Source organism: Pan paniscus, chromosome 23, assembly GCF_029289425.2.
Source record: "Pan paniscus chromosome 23, NHGRI_mPanPan1-v2.0_pri, whole genome shotgun sequence".
NCBI classification, from domain to species: Eukaryota; Metazoa; Chordata; class Mammalia; order Primates; family Hominidae; genus Pan; species Pan paniscus.
This window is the reverse complement of record NC_085927.1, coordinates 35,466,125-35,480,842: the sequence shown is the minus strand read 5'-3', so window position 1 is coordinate 35,480,842 and position 14,718 is coordinate 35,466,125. Positions and strand designations below refer to the sequence as shown.

Genomic DNA, 14,718 nt, shown 5'->3' with positions numbered 1-14,718 from the left:
CACAGAGATTTGGGGGATTGTTTGTTACACAGCATTACCATCACCACACTTAACTGACAGAGGCATGTGGGCTTGAAAGTCAGCCAGTCTTGGCTTCAAGTGTCAGCTCCCCCACTCTTCAGCCACGTGACCCTGGACAAAGCACTGCACTTCCCTGAGCCCCCAGCGACCTCATCTGTAAAATGGGTATCATGACATCACCTCTCTCATAGAGGCTTTGTGATGATTAAGATCATGCCAGTAAAGTGCTTTGAGCACCATCCTGCCCCACTGTGATTAGGAATGACATATCTGGGCCTATTGTCCCAATATTGATGTGCAGCCAAGGGTAGGATTAATTCTCTAGCTCAGACACCTGCTATAGCTCCCTAGTTCCAGGTTCTCCAGTGTGGTCTCCCAAGGCTCCCTTCCTCCTCTCATGCTCATTGACCACTCACCCTCAGTCTCTTACCAAACAGCCAGGACAGGCGGCTGATGAACATCTTGGACCCAGAGCTCCAGCCCCACACACCCGTGAGCTTCCCTCCACACCAGGCCACCTCGTTGTCCCTGCTCAGCTCCTATGAGACTGTGGGACAATCTTTAACCTCCCTGGGCAACCCCTGTAGGGGTGGATGGCACAGGCTATTGAGTCAGCCACACTGGGCTCTGAATTCTGCCTTCACCACTTACCAGCTGGGTGACTTTCGGAAGTGACTGTACCTCTCTAGACTTCTGTTTACTCATCTGCAAAATGGGGGTCATTATAATACTTAGTTTATCAGGTAGTTGTGGGGATTTGATACTATCAGACATATAAAATCATTCTCCTATGCCAGGCATGTTTAAAGTGTAAGTACTGTTACTTAGCTAACATTTACTACAACTAACAATAATGTCTCCATCTGTGAATGAAGGGGCTGGATTTGTCTGAAGTTTCTTTGGACACTGACGTTGGAAGCATAAGCTGAAGGGTTTCTGTGTGTGGGAGGACAAGGAGAAGAGTCCCCATGGACAGAATTCCAGGTTGTCACTTCCAACACTGTTATCTGCTTTACATACTGGGATGCTTTATGTGAGGTTATCCAGGAAACAATTTCTTTGCTTAAAAAAAAAAGTTTGGGGCCAGGTGCGGTGGCTCATGACTGTAATCCCAGCACTTTGGGAGGCTAATAGGGGCAGATCACCTGAGGTCAGGAGTTCGAGACCAGCTTGACCAACATGGTGAAACCCCGTCTGTCTCTACTAAAAATACAAAATTAGCAGGGCATGGTGGCACATGCCTGTAATCCTAGCTACTTGGGAGGCTGAGAGACAGGAGAATCACTTGAACCTGAGACGCAGAGGTTGTGGTGAACCAAGATTACACCATTTCACTCCAGCCTGGGCAACGAAAGCTAAACTCCATCTCAAAAAAAAAAAAAAAGTTTGGAAACCACTGGATCAAGTGGTCTTTAAGAGCCTTCCCGGCTTTCCCTTTTGGGATTTCACTGCAAGAAGTCAACTAAAGGCTGAGCAGTGGGGCTGCAGCGCTTAAGTTCAGCCTCTAGAAACTTCAAGGGCCAAACAAAAGTCATTCCCTGGCTCCAGGCGTGGTGCAGTGCCTCTATGATCGCCACCCCCTGGAACACCCACTCTCTGATGGCTTCTGTCCTCCAGACCTCGCCATGCTCTGTTTCCTTTTGTGTATTTAAAACCCACTTCTTGGCTCCCAGCCACAGTCTGCTAGAAGTTAACAATGTGGAGCGAGGAGGTTGAAGACGCAAATCAAATAAACTCCCTGAACTGAAACCCCAGCAGTAGGAATCTTCAGAGGGCTGGCTGGTTCAGGGAGTGGGCTTTCCAGCTCCCTGTCTTTTTTGATCTTTCATTAAGAGCTTGTTTTGATTCTGTGGTTGCTACGATACGGGAGCATTTGGTGGCTGTTTCTAAGAGGCCACGTGGATGACTGTGTCTGTTCCACCTCATCACAAGAACACAGTGGGTGGCCAAGCTTGGAGGCTAAGTGAGGAGGGTAGGATTGGAGGTCAGGGACAGGGGCTGTTTAATGGGGTCTACAGGAGGAGCTGAGCTGGCTCCAAGGTGTGGCAACCACAACCACTGTTACCCACCCCAGGGACACTGCCTGCAGAGTCTATTCACCTCTGACACGCTGGGTGACCTACAGAAAGTCTCTCCACCTCTCCGAGCCACAGTATACTTATATGTCGAAGAAGGTGACTGAATGACATGTGCCTGAATGACCTCACAAGGGTGAGGAAAAGAAGTGGGACAAGAAAAATGAATCCTAGTCGAGTGTCTGTTACAGGCTACACATCATCTCATGTCATCCTTAAAACACCGCCATTTCATGGATGTAGAAGGTGAGACCCGGAGCAGTGCAGTGACCTGTTCAAAGTTGCACAGCCTGGGAGATGAGGCTGGGACAGCTCCACTCACACCTCCCATGCTCAATGTTTTTCCATTTTTAATTTTTTGTGGATACATGGTAGGTGTATACATTTATGGGGCATATGAGCTATTTTGATAGAGGCATGCAATGCATAATAATCATATCAGGGTAAATTGGGTATCCATCCCCTCAAGCAATTATCCTTTGTGTTTCAAACAATCCAATTATATTATTTTAGTTATTTTTAAATGTACAATTAAATTATTGTTGACTACAGTCACCCTGTTGTGCTACCAAATACTAGATCTTATTCATTCTAACTATTTTTTTGTACCCATTAACTATCCCCTCTTTCTCCCCTAACTCCACCCCCCCATCTACCCTTCCTAGTCACTGGTAACCATCCTTCTACTGTCTCCATAAATTCAATTGTTTTAATTTTTAGCTCCCACAAATAAGTGAGCACATCTCCATGTTCAAGTTTTAGCTGCATAATAATTATGTTAAACACCTCATAGTACTAAGCGCTTCACAGACACTAATAAGTTAATCTTCACAACAACCTCTAAAGGAAGTACTGCTATTATCTCCATTTTTCTGGATGAAAAAACGCGTCCTTAAGCAACTTGCTCAGTTGCTTAGCCCGTAAATTACAGATTTGGAATCTGAACCCAGTCAGCCCAGTTGCAGAGTTCTTGCTCTCAACACGGTCACAAGGCCCCTCAAGGAGAGGTGGCCACCAAAAGAAAGGAAAGGGCTCCGGATGCACATGGTCTAATCACGGCAGCATGGTGTACAGCGGCAGCCACTGGAAGCAACGCAAGTGTCCATCAAAACGGGAGTGGGAGGCGGGTGGATCACGAGCTCAGGAGTTCAAGGACAGCCTGGCCAAGATGGTGAAACCTGTCTCTACTAAAAATACAAAAATTAGCTGGGTGTGGTGGTGGGCACCTGTAATCCCAGCTACTCAGGAGGCTGAGGCAAGAGAATCACTTGAACCCAGGGGGCGGAGGTTGCAGTGAGCTGAGATCACGCCACTATACCTTGGGCAACACAATGAGACTCCGTCTCAAAACAACAACAACAACAACAACAAAGAGAGACTGGATTAATAACTTGCATTATACATATGCAGTGAAACTCTGCACACCAGCTAAGATGAATGATCTAAATCTACTATATGTGACAATATACAGTTGACCCTTCAAATATGGGTTTGAACTGTGTGGGTCCACTTATTCCTGGATTTTCTTCCATCTCTGCCACTCCTGAGACAGTAACACCAAAGCCTCCTCTTTTCTTCCTCCTCTGCTTACTCAATATAAAGATGACCAGAAGGAAGACCTTGATAATGATCCACTTCCACTTAATGAATAGTAAATATATATTCTCCTCCTTCTGATTTTCTTAATAACTTTTTCTTTTCTCTAGCTTACTTTATTGCAAGAATACAATATAGAATACCTACAACATACAAAATATGTGTTGTTCCACTGTTTACGGTGTTGGCAAGTCTTCTGTTCAATGGAAGTTAAGTTTTGGGGGAGTCAAAAGTTACAGGTGGATTTTTGACTGCATGAAGGAGTCAGTGCCCCTCCCTCCCTCATTGTTCAAGAGTAAACTGTAAATAAGTCTTGGAAACATAATGTTTTTGTTTTTGAGACAGAGTCTCACTCTGTTGCCCGGGCTGGAGTGCAGTGGCATGATCTCGGCTCACTGCAACCTCCACCTCCTGGGTTCAAGGGATTCTCCTGCCTCAGCCTCCTGAGTAGCTGGGATTACAGGCGCCCACGACCACGCCCAGCTAATTTTTGTATTTTTAGTAGAGACAGGGTTTCACCAGGTTGGCCAGGCTGGTCTCGAACTCCTGACCTCAAGTGATCCGCCCACCTCAGCCTCCCAAAGTGCTGGAATTACAGGCGTGAGCCACCTGGCCTGGCCTTGGAAACATAATATTGAAGGGAAAATTGCAATTTGCTAAATGAATCATAGAGTTTAACATTTATGGAAAGTGTGGAAACAATACCATATATTGTTTGTGGTTAGGCACATGTAGTTAAAGTAAAAAAAAAGATACAAAAATTAAAGTAGGAGGAGAAAAGGGAATGGTGTCAGGGAAGTACCCAGCAGGCTTCCACTGTAATGTAACATTTTGTTTCTAATCAAAAGAATGTCTGAAACAAGAAATGGACAAATGTGCTTTGAAAAGTATAAGCTGGGCCCTATGGCTCACACCTGTGATCCTAGCACTCTGGGAGGCTGAGGCAGGCAGACTGCTTGATGCCAGGAGTTCGAGACCAGCCATTACTAACATGGTGAAACCCCTTCTCTACTAAAAATACAAAAAATTTCCAGGCACACACCTGTAAAGCCAGCTACTCAGGAGGCTGAGGCACGAGAATTGCTTGAATCCAGGAGGAAGAGGCTGCAGTGAGCTGAAATGGCACCACTGCACTCCGGCCTGGGTGACAGAGCATGACTCTGTGTCAAAAGAAAGGAAAGGTGCAAAAGATGGGACCACATGGCACACCAAGACTGCTGTGATCACAGGTCCCCCTTACAAGGAATGGGTGCACCAGGGAAATCCTGCCCCGTCCTCGGCATGCCCCCACCTGGATAGCGCAGGTGGTTGGCCTCTGTCACTCAACCAAAGGGAACTGCTTCCAGCCTTTTCCCTCTTTCCCCAACTCCTCACACTAGACAGAAGGAATGTTCCCCAGGGCCAATTGTGCCAGGTGACTCTCTTCCTTAGAATTCTCCCATGGCTCCCCAGTGCCCTCAGAAGCAAGCCCACACTCCTTTCCAGGGTCAACATTTACCTCCACAGCCTGGGCCCTGCTGCCTTGCCAGCCTCACCTGCCACCATTCTTGTTCCCACACCCTGTAGAAGCCACAGTTACATGCAGAGCCACCTCCATTCCCTCTCGTCCAGTAGTTTTTCTCACCTTGATAAATTTTGCATGTGTGACCCCTTGTTCTGGAAAAGGCCCTCACCCCCGCCAGCCTTGTCGGTCTGATGCCCGGAGTCCTCACCACCATGCACAGTGCATCCTAAGAGAAGCCTGACAGGCCTTGCCAGGAGATTGGCATCAGCCACCTCTGGATGAAGGAAGGGCGGGCCATTTCCCATGGCCCCATCCTACTTTCCCGCAGTTCCCAGACTTATTGTGGTGGTTGTTGTTCACTAACAACTCACATGTACAATCAGTGGTAAAATTCAGCTTCTTTCATTCAAAACCAAATGAATGCCACCAAAATAGCTTCATAAGACAAAAGGACAAAATGACACTTTTCTTCCCACTTAGTTCAGAAATGTCCCCTCTGGCTAACCAAAAGGGTACCTGTTCCATCTGCTCTTTCTGTCCTGCCTCCTCCTCCTCCTGAGTTCCCAAAGCCAAAAGATTGCAGGTAGTAAATGCACCCCAAATTCCCCCCGCTTTCTCCTCCCTGAACTAACAAAAGGAAGCAAGGAGGTTAGGATTCACCTGTATCTGTGTGTGCATGCGTGTATGTGAGTGTATGGGTGCTCACACATGGGTACACAGAAAAAAAAATCTAAAAAAAAATTCCTTTCCTATTTGTGACCACATATCCTTTTTTTTTTTTTTTTTTGACACAGGATCTTGCTCTGTCACCCAGGCTGGAGTGCAGAGGTGTGATCTTGGCTCACAGCAACCTCTGCCTCCCAGGTTCAAGAGATTCTTGTGCCTCAGCCTCCCGTGTAGCTGGGACTACAGGTGCACACAACCATGCCCAGCTAATTTTTGTATTTTTTGTAGAACCAGGGTTTTACCACATTGGCCTGGCTGGTCTCGAAGTCTTGGCCTCAAGAGTTCTACATTTCTAACAGAGTTCCATTTCTAATAGAGTTGCTACATATAATACATGTCAAATATTTATCTAATACATATGCACATATTACATGCATATGCATTTGTACAGGTGTGTTTTAGGCACCCAGGTCTCACTGCTTGCCAGATAACAAAGTTCTTCCCTGTGGACCTCTACTTCCCCATCTATAAAATGGGAGACTTGATCCCCTTCATCCCTGACGGTTTATCTGAGTCTGTCTCATGTAGAAGGTGGAGGCAAACACCTACTTTGCATGATTTGTCCTAAATTTTCACCTCCCTGTCTGCAATCCTGCTGGAAATCCCATTAGTTACCCCATCCACTATCCTCTTTGGAAATGTCCTTATCCCTAGTATGAATATCCCTAATTCCCTACAGTTTTCAACCTGGGGTGATTTTGCTCCCAGGAGACACTTGGCAATGTTTGGATACATTTTTGGTCATCACGTGTTGGGGGTTGCTACTGGCCAACTGGCTGGTAGAGGCCAGGGGTGCAGTTAATATCCTGCAGTGCACAGGGCAGCCCCCACCACACATCAAGAGGACTGAAGTTGATGCGAGGCTGAGGAGGGCAGATTGCTTGAGCTCAGGAATTCGAGATGAGCCTGGGCAACATGGAGAAACACCATCTCTACAAAAAATAAAACAGTTAGCGAGGTGTGGCGGTACATCTGTGGTCTCAGAGACTCAGGAGGCTGAGGCAGGAGGATCACCTGAGCCCAGGGAGGTTGAGGCTGCAGTGAACCCTGATGGTGCCACTGTACCCCAGCCTGGGTGATGTGAGACCCTGTCGCAAAAAAAAAAAAAAAGAAAAAGAAAAAAAAAAAAGTGGTGAAGTTGAGAATGAGTAGCCCTGCCTAGAATGAAAGCATTTATTGGATACTTTTCTTTACACTCTAGACTGAGATGCTTGGAGCGTTCTGGTAGTACCCAAGGCAGGAGGAAGCATTACAAGTTTAAAAATGGAGAAATTATGTTTTTATGCAGCAGCTGGGCACCAGGCTATGGATTCATCATTTTGTAGGCCACATCTCCTGCCAAGCAAGCCACATGCACCCTGTTTCCAGATGAGAATGTTGAGACGAGGTTGGTTAAAACACGCAGTTCTGAAGAGTTATTGTAACAAATTCTGGAGTCTGTGCTCTGGATGGGAGGAATGGGGGTGGTCACTAACTCAAGGAGAGGGAAGCATTTGTGCCTGAACAATGAGAGTTGTTTTCAGATGAAGAAATCGGCACATGTTGAGAGAACAAGACAAGCTTTTTATCCGAGTGCTTGATTTTCATTAGAATGACAGGTGTCTCCATGGCTTCGTGCTTGGACGTGACTAATTCTAAGGAGCCTTTCCTGTTGGTCAAGTCCTAGTCTCTGGGTTTGACTACTCATTGATTCATTTGATCTTTCATTCATTCAATAAATACCTATCAAGCCTCAACTATATACTGTGCTCTGTGGATATACTGAATGCAAAATCAGGCCTGGCCCTTGCCCTCATAGAGCCTAGGAAAAGAGATGGAAATGAAATCAAAGAACTAAATAAATACATATAGAGCAACATGTGTGATTAGGGCTTCCAAAGAGAGGTGAGCAAAGCAGAAAATAGCACATCAGAAGATTGGCCTGGCCATAGAAGCCAGGGAGGACGCTGGGCCGAGATTCGAAGCCTGCATAAGGGGGATAATTACGTCAGGTGTGGTGGCTCTAGCCTGTAATCCCAGCAGTTTGGGAGGCCGAGGCAGGCAGATCACTTGATCTGTCAGGAGTTAGAGACCAGCCTGGCCAACATGGTGAAACCCTGCCTCTACTAAAACTAAAATAGCCGGGCATGGTGGTGTGCACCTGTAATCCCAGCTACTTGGGAGGTTGAGACAAGAGAATCACTTGAACCTGGGAGGTGGAGGTTGCAGTGAGCCAAGATCATGCCACTTCACTCCAGCCTGGATGACAGAGCAAGATTCCGTCTCTAATAATAATAATAATAATAATAATAATAGGGATAATTAGGCAAACTGGGGGAAAATATGTTTCAGGAAGAGAAAACAGCATGTGCCAGAGTCCTGTGGCTGGAGGACTCATCAAGGGTACACAGGACAGAAAAAAAAAGCTTATATACATGGTAGGAAGCTAAAGAGACAAAGCAAGGGCTGGTCCACACAGGTCTTGTGAGTTAGTCATTAGGATTTGTATCCAGAGGGTGAAGGGGAGCCATGGCAGGTTTAAGCAGGAGGGTCTCATGATCAGATTTGCATTTTGAGATCCCTCTGACTTCTGCGTGGGATTTGTAGGGGGACAGAGGGAGTGCAGACACACCTGTGAGAAGTGCTGCTGGGGTTGTGTGAAGAAGAAAGGATGCAGGCCTCGATCAGGGGATTGGTGAGAAGTGTGTGAATTTAACAGAAATTCATTAGCTCAGATGGGTGATGGAAGTTCAGGAGAGCTGCATGAAGAACTCATACACCCTTCTTTTGGGATCTCCTTCAGGGCTGCCCTGCCAAAGCTCCCAGATGCCCGCGGCCATCACCAATCAACTCCCCTGCTCGAGATGGGGAGCAAAGATTTGGTTTTAGGAAGGCACTATTGTGGTGGACTGCGGCTCCGACCTGGGCCTGGCTTCCAGCCTGGATTCCCCGCAGAGCCTGTCCAGGGCAGCCACAGGACGCGGGGACTCTCAGCCCTGCACACTCAGGGGGCTTCAAAGGCCACAGCAAAGGGGAGGCCCAGAAAGAGCTATTTCAGGCTTCCTATTTTTAAAGCCGGGGTCAGGGTGCCCTGCTCGCCACCAACATTTCCAGTACTGGAAGCTTCAAAAACTTCAACTCCCTCCAGCCCAGCACCAGAGACAGGCTCTGTGCACAGGGCTGTGCAGTGACCATGGGCAGCCAGGAGAGAGGCCTCCAGCATGGTTGGAGGAGGTTTTGGAATGCTGTGGTGCAAGGAAAGCCAGAGAGACTGACCACCATGGGTGGGATAGAGCCCTGGGTTCAAACCCAGCTTTTTCATTTTCCACCAGCATGGCCTTGAGCAAATCATCTCCCCCTTTCTGAGCCTCAGGGGCTCCCCTAGAAAATGGGAATAAGCCACAGGTGGTCATAGGTGGAAGCGTGAGGACATCAGCCAGCAATCACTTAATAAATGCCTCCTGTGAGCCTGTCATGGTACACGGTGGTGGTAATGCAATTGTGAACAAGATGTGCTTCACTGAGCTTTCATTCTAACAGGGAAACCAACATTAAAGAAAAATTGAAGGCTGGGGGCCGTGGCTCATACCTATAATCCCAGTGCTTTGGGAGACCGAGATGGGAAGATTGCTTGAGCTGAGCCCAGGAGTTTGAGACTAGTCTGGGCAACATAGCAAGACCCCACCTCTACAAAAAATAAAAATAAAAAATTATCCGGGCATGATGGTGCACACCTGTAGTCCCAGCTACATGGGAGGCTCAGCCAGGAGGATCACTTGAGCTCAGGAGATCAGGGCTCAGTGAGCTGTGATGGCACCACTGCTCTCCAACCTGGGCAAGAGTGAGACCCTATCTCTAAAAAGAAGAATATAGTTTGCCTCCTGAATATATAATAATGATGAATATAAACTATGCCTGGAAGAAAAGGAGGATTTGGCCAATATGTGGACCAATCTTATGGACAGAAACTGCTATCTCAGGAAATGGCAGCGTGAGCCACCTGGTTGATGTTTCCTAATTCCTGGATTAATGAAGAGAAAGAAAATTTAAGCCCAATCCACTCAAAGTTGCCTTCTTTAGTGAAAAAAAGAATAATAACTTTATGAAGAAACAGCATTAACTATAAACTGATCTTGGAAAAGGAACATATCACCCACCTATTTTCATGAAAGAAAGATGCAGAAAGGCGAACAGTTTAAAGAAATACAAAACCCAAAGGCAATGGTAGCCAAGTGCAATGGCTCACACCTATAATCCCAGCACTTTGGGAGGCTGAGACAGGAGGATCACTTGAGCCCAGGAGTTCAAGATCAGCCTGGACAACATAGCGAGACCCTATCTTGGCAAAGCAATGGTTCTCAAACTTGGGTTTACAGTTGGGACACCCCTCCCTCCCAAATTGTGATTCAGTAGGTCTAGGGTAGGACTGAGAACTTGCATTTCTTTTTATTTATTTATTGAGACCCGTTCTCACTCTTTTGCCCAGGCTGGAGTGCAATGGCGTGATCATAGCTCACTGCAGCCTTGAACTCCTAGGCTCAAGTGATCCTCCCACCTCAGCCTCCTGAGTAGCTAGGACTACAGTTGTGCACCACCACGCCCAGCTAATTTTTTATTTTTTATAGAGATGGGGTCTTACCATGTTGTCCAGGCTGGTCTCAAATTCCCGGCCTCAAGCGATCCTCCCACATCAGTTTCCCAAAGTGTTGGTATTATAGGCCTGAACCACAGCTCCTGATCAGAACTTGCATTTCTAACAAGACCCCAGGTGATGCCAGTGATGCTGGTTTTTGGCTCACATGCTGAGAACCGCAGCTTCAGGGCAGCTGGGAATACCTTTGGGGATTCACTAATATGAGCCCTGCTTCACTGAGTCTCTTTTCTCACAAGGGGAGCCAGGAAGCCCTCGACAGCCTCTTAGGGGCAGAAGGGTCTGGTTTTCAGCTTCGTGCTGGGAGGAGCTTGGGGCAGCCTCTGAGCTCCTTCCCATCCACATCCCCAGCCAGCTGCTTCATCACTTGGGAGGTGATGGTCAACCTGCCCAGCACCTCAGTCCCACCTTGATAGAAACCAATTCCATTGCTGTAGCAGAAGATGGGTGGAGTGGAAATCCATATTCTAGGGGATTCTGAGGCAGGCATCCCATCCTGAGCACGCATGGTTCTCCCCACTGGATGAGATCTTATCTGATAGAGAGAACGTGCTCCTCTCCACCTGTGTTTTTTTAAAACCCTCCCCACCACTCCGCTCACCTGGGTTGTCTCTGCTTTGAAGACTCACCCCTAGTGGTTTTCTTATTTCAGCCCAGGGTGCACCAAAAAAGCAAGAAAAGTTTTGTTCCTCCCGTGTCAAGGTCCTGAGACTCACTCCACAGAATGATCCTGTTTTCCAGAAAAACTTGAAACACCCCAGAGGCCAGCGATGGCCAAGGAAGTGCAGAAAACCCCTCTCCTAGGGCTGATGACTGTGTTTTCAGCTTCTCCCGAGAGCAGTGACTGCATCTCCACTTCTACTTTCCAAGGCCTCCTCACGGATGGGGCATTTTTTAGAGTCACTGCCAGTCAGGAGTGAGAGGGACAGAACACAGCACCCTTCGAGGACTCATGATGATGAAAAGAGAAACTTCCTGGAAATTAAAAAAAAAAATACAGAAAAGCACAAAGCAAATGGCAACAATTGCCTAAATGGCCCATACCACAAACTCAACATTTTTTAATAATCTGGCATGTTTTCCAGTCTTTTCTATGTGCATACTTCAAAAAAATTATGTAACTCATGTATCAAAATCATTAGCGTTTCGTTTAAAAAAGAAAATTGGATAGCAGCTATGTTAAATCTTCCTGAAAAAAGAAACAAACATTATGTTTATTTGTGTCTATTGCTGGATAAGCTGAAGGAAAGGTCAGCAAGCCATGGCTTGTAGGACAAACCTGGCCGATACTTCATTTTATACAACCCATAAGATACAAATAGTTTTTACATTTTTAAATGGTTGGGGAAAAATCAAAGGAAGAAACTCGCGTGTTCTCACTCATATGTGGGAGTTTAAAAAGTGGATCTCACGGAGGTAGAGAGTAGATTGGTGATTACCAGAGGCTGGGAAGGGAAGGTGGGGAGGGAAGGATGAAAGAGAAGTTGGATAATGGTACAGAAATACACTTAGATAGAAGAAATAAGTTCTTGTATTCAGGCCGGGCACTGTGGCTCATGCCTGTAATCTCAGCACTTTGGGAGGCAGGGGCAGGTGGATCGCTTGAGCTCAGGAGTTTGAGACCAGCCTGGGCAATATGGCAAGATGCTATCTCTACAAAAAATACAAAAATTAGCCAGGCATGGTGGCACGTGCCTGTAATCCCAGCTACTCAGGAGGCTGAGGTGGGAGGATTGCTTGGGCCCAGGAGGCGGAGGTTGCAGTGAGCCAAGATTACGCTACTGCACTCCAGCCTGGGCGACAGAGTGAGACCCTGCCTAAAAAAAAAGAAAAAAAAGTTATTGTATTCAATAGTACAGCAGGGAAATTATAGTTAACAATAACGTCTTATAGATTTCAAAATATCCAGAAGAGGAAAATTGTGTTGGGTAATGTCCCCAACACAAAGAAAAGATAAAAGATAAATGTTTGAGGGGATGGGTATCCTGATTACCCTGATTTGATCATTATATATTGTATACGTGTATCAAAATATCACATCTACCCCAAAATGTCAATAAATATATTTTAAAATGTAAAAAGTAATAAAAAATCTGTGTAATACATGACAATAAAATTCAAATTTCAGCGTTCATGAAGTTTTACAGAGGTACAGCCACACCCATTCATTTACCTACTGCTGCTTCTATGTGATGCCAGCAGGGTTGAGTAGTTGCCAGAGACCATATTGCCCCCCAAAATGTGAAATATTTACTACCCAGTTCTTTACAGAAAAAGTTTGCCAACACCTACTCAAAATCTGGTCGGTGGTAATTGTTTGTTACCAATCTGCAATGAGATAAACACAGAAATTGAGAGTAAGACTTTAGAGGCCAGGCACAGTGGCTCACGCCTGTAATCCCTGCACTTTGGGAGGCCAAGGTGGGTGGATCACCTGAGGTCGGGAGTTCAAGACCAGCCTGACCAACATGAAGAAACCCCATCTCCACTGAAAATACAAAATTAGCTGGGATTACATGCTGAGTCAGGAAAATCGCTTGAACCCGGGAGGCGGAGGTTGTGGTGAGCCGAGATCGTGCCATTGCACTCCAGCCTGGGCAACAAGAGCGAAACTCTGTCTCAAAAAAAAAAAAAAAAAAGAGAGAGAGACTAAAGAGAGACTAAGACTTTAGAAACTTTTGGCTGGGCATCGTGGACTCACCCCTGTAATCCCAGCACTTTGGGAGGCTGAGGCAGGAAGATCTCTTGAGGCCAGGGGTTCAAGACCAGCCTGGGCAACAGAGTGAGACCCCCCCCCCACCGCCCCGTCTCTTAAAAAAAAAAAAAAGACTTTTAATAATTTGACAGTCTGTTTTAACTGTTAATATAAAAATTTTAAATTGGGGATAATTGTTGTATTTTTCATTTTCATTTCTGGTAATTCATTTTTATATATTCTACTAACTTTTCAGTCCATAAGGTATCAAAAAAGGTAAAATACAAAAACTGATCCCTCACTACAATGTTTTAAAAAATTCTTATAAATATCAAATATTGTTCTGTAACTTGCCTGTTTTTTTTTGTTTTGTTTTACCTCCGGGAATGTTTCTGAGATATGCCCATGTTGAATATGTAAGGTCTTGTGTATCCCTTTTGTCTGTTGCATGATGATATTATTGCATGCTGATTATTTACTCATTCCCCTTCTCATGGACATGTAGGTTATTTCGTTTTTTGCTAGCGCAGACAATGCTGTTCTGAGCATCCTGTACCTATCTATCTCCTGGTACAGATGTGGGAGAGATTTTCCAGGGTAAACACCCAGTGAACAAATAGCTGGGTCTCCAGATTTCTGCATCTTCAACATTACTAGAATCTGTCAAATTCTAATTTTTGCAAAGTGATGGCACCAATTTACATCACTGCAGAAGTGCTTCAGAGTTTTTGTTTCCCAATCCTTGCAAACATTTAGTATTGGCTGATGTCTGAGTTTGGGTTTAAAATTATTAGTAAGCAAGCTTCAGACCTTTGTAAGCGTTGAGGAGGAGGTGAGAGGTTTTACCTTTTCCCCCTCCCTCCCGCTGTATCTCCAATTTCCTCCAGTTTCACCTGCCTGCGCTCCCCCCCCACAACCCCACCACCCCCTCTGAGCTGACCTGGCCTGGGGCTGCACCTGTACCTGATTTTCATAAAACCTCCCTCCCAGTTCTCGTGCACACCCCACGGCTCAGCATCTTGGGTTCTCTCAGCTCCACTAACCAGGGGCTGCCCTAGGAGGGAGCAGGAGTTCCTGGCAACAGGTGACAAGGTAGGCTTGACAGGCAGGCTCCTTTGCTTTGTGTCTCTGGTACATGGAACAGTGGCAGCATGGGAGAGATTCCCCAATCACTATTCAATGAATGAATGAAGAGCGAAAAGGCAACTAGGCTGTCATTTATTGAGCAACTACTTCGTGTCAGCTCGGTGACCAGATGTCTGAGAATTAGCAATGGAATAAAAACCCCCGTATGGCCCTTGGTCAGATGAGGAAAGAGAGTCTCAGAGAGGTAAGGTCATTTGCCTGCCGTCACAGGGTCAATGAGTAGGAGATCTGGGACTTGACTCTAGTCCTGCCTGACTCCAGGGGCCTCTGGCTCCACTGCCTGACTTGGGGCTGTTTCCACCGCCTCTCTTAGGGCTGCCCTGTG

At 46.3% G+C, this 14,718-nt stretch overlaps 1 protein-coding gene across 2 annotated transcripts in view; it reads right to left on the bottom strand.

Annotated features, from left to right (window-relative positions):
* GRK3 (G protein-coupled receptor kinase 3) overlaps positions 1-14,718 on the bottom strand; it is a 273,006-nt gene that overhangs the window by 252,779 nt on the left and 5,509 nt on the right. The window contains exon 1 of one of the 2 annotated variants that reach the window (XM_063603124.1): positions 11,154-11,456. The exons of the other annotated variant lie outside the window; for it this stretch is intronic. The gene's annotated coding sequence lies outside the window, so the exon portion shown is untranslated. Of the gene's footprint in view, positions 1-11,153; positions 11,457-14,718 lie in introns of those variants that run through there. 2 annotated transcript variants of the gene reach the window in all.